This window comes from Budorcas taxicolor, chromosome 25 (assembly GCF_023091745.1).
Source record: "Budorcas taxicolor isolate Tak-1 chromosome 25, Takin1.1, whole genome shotgun sequence".
Classification (NCBI taxonomy): domain Eukaryota; kingdom Metazoa; phylum Chordata; class Mammalia; order Artiodactyla; family Bovidae; genus Budorcas; species Budorcas taxicolor.
The window spans coordinates 25628336-25637293 of NC_068934.1; positions in this window are offsets into that span (position 1 = coordinate 25628336).

The window sequence follows — 8958 nt, forward strand, 5'->3', positions numbered from 1 at the left end:
CCACTGCCAGAAGCCCCCCGGGGCAGAGAGCACTTCGGCGCCTGAGGGTCTGCACATGCTCCGTGCGCTATAGCGCAGCAAGGCTGTGGCCGCGGGCCGCGGGCACCCGGACGCGCGGCTGGCGGGCTGGGCTGGGCAGGGGAGGGCAAGGCAGCGCTCGCGAGCGACAGCCGCGCTTCCCGGGAAGGCTGCGCTGGATGCGGGGCTCCGCGAAGGGGAGGACAGGCTGCGACCCGCGCGGCTGTGGCGCGCGCTGACAGCCCGGGCCGCCTCAACGCGCCGATTGGTCCGCGGCGGGCCAATCGGCGGCCGCGGCTCTCCCTGCAAAGGGGGCGTGGCCTCAACTCCCCGGGCCGCCGCCGAAACTCTGGGGCCGCGCTTTGGCCGCAAGTACAAAGCGGGCTGGTGGCCGCTCTGCAGCGCGGCTCTGGCCGCGCGCTCCCCCGCGGGTCCACACCCACCGCGTCCTGAAACCCTTTTGAAAAATGCCCTTTCGAACGCAAGCGCCCGCCTCGGGGCCCCGCGGGGAAGGCTCCGGGAAAGTTTGTTTCCTTTTTTAAATTGTTCTGGTCACCTTAACGGTCTGAAGCTTCCGGAGTCGCGCCTGCAGCCCTGCGGCCCCCCATCTGGTCTGGGCAGGGCGGTTCCTGAGGCTCCCGCGTGAAGGACGCGCCAGCCATTTCTTCTCTTTTCTGCCAGCTCCTCCAGGCGGGCCGGGGGGCCTCCGAATGGCTTCCTCTCCAGCTTTCAAAGGCTGCACATTTCACTTAACTATGTGAAGTATTTATAGGCAAATACAATACCCCCGCGAAGCCTGCCGACCCCAGACGTTTCCTCCTCGCAACCTACCACATTCTGTAATTAGAGTGGCCAGAGGAAGCCCGGAGAAGCTCCAGGACCCCGGCCGGGCTTGGGCTAAAATCTTGTTGCGTTTCGGATAGAAACCCCTCCCTGTCTGCGCCTCGGATGCACTGACCCCACAGGTTCCTCGACTTCAGTCCGCTCGAGGATTTCTCTCCTGTCCCAGGCGCTCTGTGGGTTCCTCGCAGAGAGCTGGAAGGGATGACACAGGCAGGCCAGACCCCTCGCGATTCACAGATGAGGATTACCAGCCCCCCACCCTCCGTCCCCGTAGAACTTCCTGGATTTAAATCGGGCAAGTTCTTTGACTTAGATACATCTTTACAAAGCTTCGGTTCTCACTGGGAGTAAGGAGGGGGGTTGAAGACATTATGCTATTGTTTGGATAAATGAGATAGTTAATTACAGTCATGTAGCAGGGGTACTTGCAATGTGAAAGACCGGTAGAAGTTAGGTATTATTATCCCTGTTATTTAGTTACTGTTACTGGTATCCCCCACTCCACCCTCCAGTCATCTATGTAAAGTTGTTTCACTTCTCTGTCTCTGAGATACAGTTTTTTCACAGTTATGTCCACCCTATGGCCTAATTTTCAATGTTGATAGCATTGATTTGTTATTATCCTGATAGTAGTAAACTTCAAAGTTTTAAGATAGTCTCTTAAAACAGTATTAAGAAATAAGAAGGTGCCTCTTACCCTGGCCTGCTCCCTCTCCCATCTTACCTCCATCCATTCTATGCAGCAACTTGGGCTGAACTGCACACAGTCTTGTATGCGATTCCAGGTATTCCTCCCTCTAAATTACACAGTCTGCCATGTCACTTACTTAGCACTCAGCCCTTTTCTATCTGATTCTATCTTGTTGTTTATTGTTTCATGTTTATTTTCTTCTTAAAGAGAAGGCCTCTTGAAGTCAGGAATGTGTTTTTAACCTGCATTAGATTCTCTCAGCATTGAGTATAATGCTGTGGACCGAATAGCTACCCAGATTGTTATCAGATAGATGAGTGAATGATGCCAGCGGCAATTAACCAGAGGGAGAGCCTTTTAGATCCAGGTACATAAAATCATAAGAGATGCTATGCTCTGTTAAAACTTGGAGCCTCTCCTATCCAGAATTCTGGTTCTGCCAGATGTAGCAAGAGTTATGGAAATCTATTGCAGTCTTTGACTTTAAAGATTATGGAGATATTCCAAAGTATTTCCATGGCCTTAATGTAGTTTTTCTCAAAATGTGGTCCCCAAATCACCACCAGCAGCATCAACACCTGGAAGCTTGTTTGATAAGCCCCACCCCAGATCTGATAAACCAAAATTCCCAAAGTTGGGGCCCAAGCATCTAGGTTCACCAAGTGTTTAACCAAATGATTCTTATGAATGCATCAGGCATTCAGTGCTCTTTCAGGGCTGCTTAAATTTTGATATGTTGCTGTTGTTCAGTCACTAAGTTGAGTCAAACTCTTTGTGACCCCATGGATTGCAGCTTCTCAGGCTTCCCTGTCCTTCACCATCTCCCAGAGTTTGCTCAAACTCTTGTCCATTGAGTCAGTGATACCATCCAACAATATCATCCTCTGTCATCCCCTTCTCCTCTTGCCTTCAGTCTTTCCCAGCATCAGGGTCTTTTCCAATGAGTTGGCTCTTCACATCAGGTAGCCAAAGTATTGGAGTTTCAGTTTCAGCATCAGTCCTTCTAGTGAATATTTAGGGTTGATTTCCTTTAGCATTGACTGGTTTGATCTCGCCGCAGTCCAAGGAACACTCAAGGGTCTTCTTCAGCACCACAATTTGAAAGCATCAATTTTTCGGCACTCAGCCTTCTTTATGGTCCAGCTTCCACATCCATATGACTACTGGAAAACTCATAGCTTTGACTATAGGACCTTTGTTGGCAAAGTGATGTCTCTGCTTAATATATGTAATATATCTTAATATATATAAGAATTACTGGAGATCTTGCTAAAATACGGATTCCATTCAGTAGTTCTGGACTGGGGCTGAGATTCTGATTTCAGAATAAGCTCCCATGTGACACCCATGCTGGTGGTCTGGAGCTCACACTTTGTGTAGTAAACTAAATCATAGGTAGCAAAATGGGTTCATCTCAAGGACCATCTCTAGCTAACTGACTTTCTGTCACCCTGTGCTAAATGGAATTCCAAAGGTGACTATACCTAGTTAAGTTGGAAACAGCAGCCTAGTCAATTAATAATGTCTGTCATGGGTATAGAAATGGATGGACATAGTGATGTATATACTATGTGTTTGCCATCTTGGGTTTCCCATTTAAATCATATTTGCACCAAGGTCATTTTTTGGGTTCTGAGACCCTCAAATATATACTAATTTGAAAAACAGTGCATTCTTTTTTAAAAAGTACCTTTTCCTAATTCTCTAGGATTTGGTAAATATATGACTATGCACCTTAACTTGTGTGATTTATTTAACCTAAAGTCCAGTGACTTCTCATCTTTCTTGATGGAAAACAAGTGAATCTTTTAGTCTATTTCCAAATTCTTTCCCAGCCTCCATATCCCTTTAATAATTTTATTTGCTCTTTCCTGGAACAGTTTTCATCTCCCTTTATATTTTTTTCCTGTCTTCCCCTCATTTTCTTTCTTTCTTTTTTTTTTTTCATTTTCTTTCTTTACAGCAAAATAATTTTGTCATTATAGCAAGACATAGGAGGAAAAGCTCTTTTTTCCCTGAGGCAAGAGATAATTGCAAGATTCCTCCTTAAATAAGATCATCTCAAATTATAAAAATGTCCTATAAAGTTACTCCTTCCACATAGATGCTGTGTTAACATGAATGAAGTCACTTGAAATCAATAAGTTTGGCAAGCATTGGTTGCTAAAGGAGTCACTGGTTTAGGATACAGTAAACTGCTTTGGAAAGAACACACTGTCCAAGTTTCTTTTTATTGCTATTTTTTTTAAAAAATTATATATATCATGGATAGCCCACTATTTTAAATCCCAGCTTTGACAACCCTTCTCTTTTTCTTCTGTCAGACTCTCAACTTTCAAAACCACCCAATTTGAAACATATTGCCAAAGCTCCCAGGACCACTGAATCAGAATCTGAGGAGTTTGGCACCTCCCTAGCTGTAAGAACCATCCTAGGTCAGGATGTGCCAGCTACACTGCTTTCTGATCCTATACAATAGCCACTGGTGATTAGTTGAGTGTAAATTGGTCTTTAGGGCTGATCTGCAAGTGACCAACACCATCAACCCACCCTTCATCTGTGTTAAAGACCCCTAGCTGCGCTTACCTCCCAAGAAGGCAGTCCTAAGAGAGACTGAAACATCTAAACCACAGCCTACCACAAAAAAAAAAAAAAATGCAGGGACCTGGGGAAAGAATCAACAGGTCTTGGAGACCCCTGCTATAAATTATGAAGGCACATATTGCAAGTCTCCAGATAATATAAAAAGCAAAATATTCTTGAGTTTATTGGGGAGTTAGAAAAAACTTAGAAAGCCTTATTCTCAAATATGCACTTTTCCTTAGTTTTTTATGACATGGGTTGGCAACTTCCAGTAATATCTCTTGCTGGCCCGAAATGCTTATCATCCTTTGAATCTTGAGAGTAGGGGCTAAACACTTAAGTTTTATTTTTCCCCTGTCATAAGGCATGCTTATCAAATGCTTATTGGTAATGGCTGAATTGAGAGCCCACCCATCTCAGACTTCAGGGAAACTGGGGTAAGAACCTTAGAACAGCTGTTTAGAAAGTCTGCTCACCTCTCCCTGCACTTGCTTCTAATCTACCTTCTTCCACAGATGGACGTGTGAAGATCTGTATGCCCAGCGGTGATCCCTGCACTGTATTTTGAGAACTGATGACTGTGGGTTTTCCCACTTGCAAGGCTGATGTGTAAGGAGTGTGTGTGAATGTGTGCATGTTTACAAGGGTTTGAGACAATTGTTGTTTTAGTCGCTAAGTTGTGTCCAAGTCTTTTGTGACCCCATGAACTATAACCCACAAGGCTCCCCTGTCCATGGGATTTCTCAGGCAAGACTACTGGAGTGGGTTGCCATTTCCTTCTCCAGGGGATCTTCCCAAACCAGGGATCGAACCTGCATCTCCTGTGTTGGCAGGCACATTCTTTACCACTGAGCACCTGGGAAGCCCAAGGCAATAGCCCTGACTAAATGTCAAACAAATATTTAGTAAAGTATTGGTTTGTTGGCTATGGGCTTCCCTGTGGCTCAGCTGGTAAAGAATCCACCTGCAATGTGGGAGACCTGGGTTTGATCCAGTATTCTGGCCTGGAGACCCCATGGTCGCAGAGTCAGACATGACTGAGCAACATGCACTTTCACTTATCGGCTATGGTATGCCTCAATCATTAACTCAATGAATACATTGTTGAGAGACATCTATATGCCAGGCCTTCTGACAGGGAACAAATAAAACTTAAGTGCTTAGCCCCTACTCTCAAGATTCAAAGGATGATGCAACCACAGTTTCTAGCCTGAGGGTTGCCCTTTTCAACAGCTGAAAAATTGAGAGAACAGGGCTAGCAAACAGGGAAATAAATGACAAATAGTGGATCTTACACTCCAATAAAAGCCTAAGAATCACTGAGGGTTAAAGGAACAGAACCCTGATCACACACCCCCAACAGACCTAGAATTCTGAATCTGTGTATCTGTCTTATAAGTAAGAACTCGGATGACTGAATCTGTGGGTTCTCACACTTGACTTCGCAGCCTTGGCTGTCCATGAGAGTCACCTGCAGAACTGGAAAAAACAGGGCTGCCCAGGCCCCACACTAGACCGATACAATCAGACTCTGGGGATGGGGCCCAAGCATTTTTCTGTTAGTAAAGCTCCTGGTGGTGCTTCCCAGGTGACTCAGTGGGTAAAGAACCTGCCTGCAATGCAGGAGACGCAGGAGATGCGGGTTTGATCTCTGGGTCAGGAAGATTCCCTGGAGGAAGGTATGGAAACCCGCTCCAGTATTCTTGCCTGGAGAATCGCAAGGACAGAGGAGCCCGACAAGCTACAGTTCATGGAGTCGCAAAGAGCTGGACACAACTGAAGCGACAATGGGCACACACACGCACAGCTTCTGGGTACAGGCGAATGGAAAAGTGCCGCTGTAAGAAATGCTACAAAGACTGCTCCCTCAACATTTTACAGTGGGGGGTGACTGAGGCAAAAACCGGGCCCGTTTCAATCAATGGGAACGGCCAATCTGGAAAAACCCAGGCCTTCTGTCACTTTCTGTGCCAGGTTTGTTTTTTGAGAGAGACACACACAGCCAGTCTAGCTGCCCGTGCAGCCCCAGAGCAGCCGGGTAATTGCCCAAATGCTGCCTGAGAGTCAGCCATGCAGATGGCATCAAGCAGCCTGACCCCTGGTCAGTGTGGGCCCCCAGGCAAGAAGCGAGGATGCTCTGGCCGCTTCCTGCCCACGTTTCCTCTTTTTGTTACTGTTTCTCCTGTGAGCCTTCCTGCCTCCCTCTGCCCCAAACTCACAGCCTGGTGAGCATCTGCGGCAGAGGAGCTCCTGGCCCCGGGAGAGGTGGGTGGTGGTGCCCAGGGTTCAGAGCTCTCAGAGGAGAACTTGGAGCACAGTTAACTCTTTATGGTCTGTGCTCAGAAAATCGTAAGCTGGCATGAAAACAATCTCAACAGTGGATACTAAAAAAAAAAAATCATGTAGCCCCTCAGTATGTATTTTGTCATTCTTTCTCCTTTATTTAAAATGCATATGTCATGGTGATATTTATCTTATTATTTACATACATGTTTGGCTACTATTTACATACATGTTTGACTTCCCTGGTGGCTCAGACAGTAAAGCATCTGGCTACAATGCAGGAGACCCGGGTTCAGTCCCTGGGTCGGAAAGAAGGAAATGGTAACCCACTCCAGTGTTCTTGCCTGGAAAATCACATGGGCGGAGGAGCCTGGTAGGCTACAGTCCATGGGGTCACAAAGAATTGGACTTCACTTTGGCTACCATTAAAATTTGCTAATGTATTTGTGTGTTTATAGTGTATAAATACATATGTTTATTAAGAGAAAAGAGAAGGAAGGCATCACATCACACTACTAATAGTGGTTATATTTTGAGGAGCAAGTTAGGGGACTGGTCATTTCTTATTTTTCTATCTCTGCTTTAAAGGGTTGGAATTATAATTGATTTCAACTTACTTTTCCATGGGATTTTTCTGCATTTTTTCAGATAAACATCTTTACTTGTTTGAATCTTTTATTTATTCAAGGAAAGCTCATTAGCCTCTACAGAGAACCAAAGTGAAGTGAAAGTCGTTCAGTCCTGTCTGACTCTTTGTGACCCCATGGTCTATGCAGTCCATGGAATTCTCCAGGCCAGAATACTGGAGTGGGTAGCCTTTCCCTTCTCCAGGGGATCTTCCCAACCCAGGGATCAAACCCAGATCTCCCACATTGCAGGCAGATTCTTTACTAGCTGAGCCACAAGGGAAGCCCGAGAATATTGGAGTGGGTAGCCTATCCCTTCTCCAGCAGATCTTCCCGACCCAGGAATCGAATTGGGGTCTCCTGCACTGAAGGCGGATTCTTTACCAACTGAGCTATAGGGAGCCAAGCCTTGTGCCAAATATTGGTCATAGGGAAGTTAGCCGGCTTATATCCACCTCTGCCCTCTGCCTTTTCAGGTAGAGGAGTTGAGTCATCTCCCAAACAGACAGAAACTTTGTTAGATCTCAAAGAAAGATTAAAATCCAATTTTAGTTCAAATCTAGTTCAATTAAATCCAGTTTAGTTATATATATATAAGATCTATATACAGTCGACCATCTGTATCCATGGGTTCTGCATCCACAGATACAAGCAACAGCAGATGGAAAAAAAAAATTTCTCAAAGTTCCAAAAAGCAGAACTTGAATTTACCATGCCCTAGCAACTATTTACATAGTATTTACATAGCATTTACATTGTATTAGGTATTGTAAGTAACCCAGAGATGACTTACTTAGGAGGGTGTGTGTAGGGTATATGCAAATACTACGCCCTTTTATATAAGGGTGTTGAACATCCTGCAGATTTGGGAATCCGAGAACATCCTGGAACTAATCCCCTGCATTTGCTGAGGGATGACTGTCTATCTAAAGTCACTGACAAGCAGGGTTGCCTCCTTCTAAGACAGGCAGGAACAGTTACTCCAGACACCCTCCCTGTTTTCCTTCTCTTCCAGGGAAGCAGCTCCTAATAGAATCCTCCTCTGCAGAAGTGCCAAGACCACCCCTGAGCAGAGGGACTAGGAAATGCGTCCTTTTCTGACTGACCTACCAAACTGTCTCTATAAGCCATCATGCTAGCCTGAAGACAGAATCCTGATCTCGCAGAAGGAGAGAAGATGGAGAGGTCCCAGTATGCTTGAAATGAACCCTGCTGGGCACATGTGAAAAGGAATTCTCGTTCACACTACCCCTTGGCTGAGCTCAAAGCTGGTCTCAGAACTGTCAACAAAGCAGAGACACCCGTGAGGATCTTTTGCACCCTGAGGTCATTGGAAGCCACTAAACATAAACAGCTGTGCTGATTTCCACTCGATCTCCCAACCCAAGGCAGATAAAACCTCAGAGCTCGAAGGGTGGAAAAGAATAAAATATACAAGGATTTTATTATTTTTTTCTTTTGGCTTAGAAAGATGGTTTTACAAACAATGGGGCAAGACACCATTCAGCCTTTTATAAAAAATTGGCATCTCTCTTGAAGCTCCACATTGTGCAAGAATTTTAGACATGCACTGATATATTTATCAAAATTTTTTCCTCAAGGCAGTCTGGACATGCATCAAATATGAATCTAACACACTCAGACTCCCTAAGGCTGCAAAGCAGACTGTCAAGCATATCACCCTAGCCTCCTTGTTTCCACAAAGACTGTCTTCAAATTTGGGGATGGCAAATGAATTCCTACTCACAGTCATTTTGCTTCTTAAGGTTTTATCTTTCTCAAGGCGGAAGGAGAGACCCTGAAGAGCTGAGTTTGGAGAATGGAGAATCCAGTCTTCCAAGGCACGTGGGTCTTCGTGGCTGGGACTTCCTCCTGAATTATCAAACACAGTTTTCTAGAATCTCCTCCCATGAC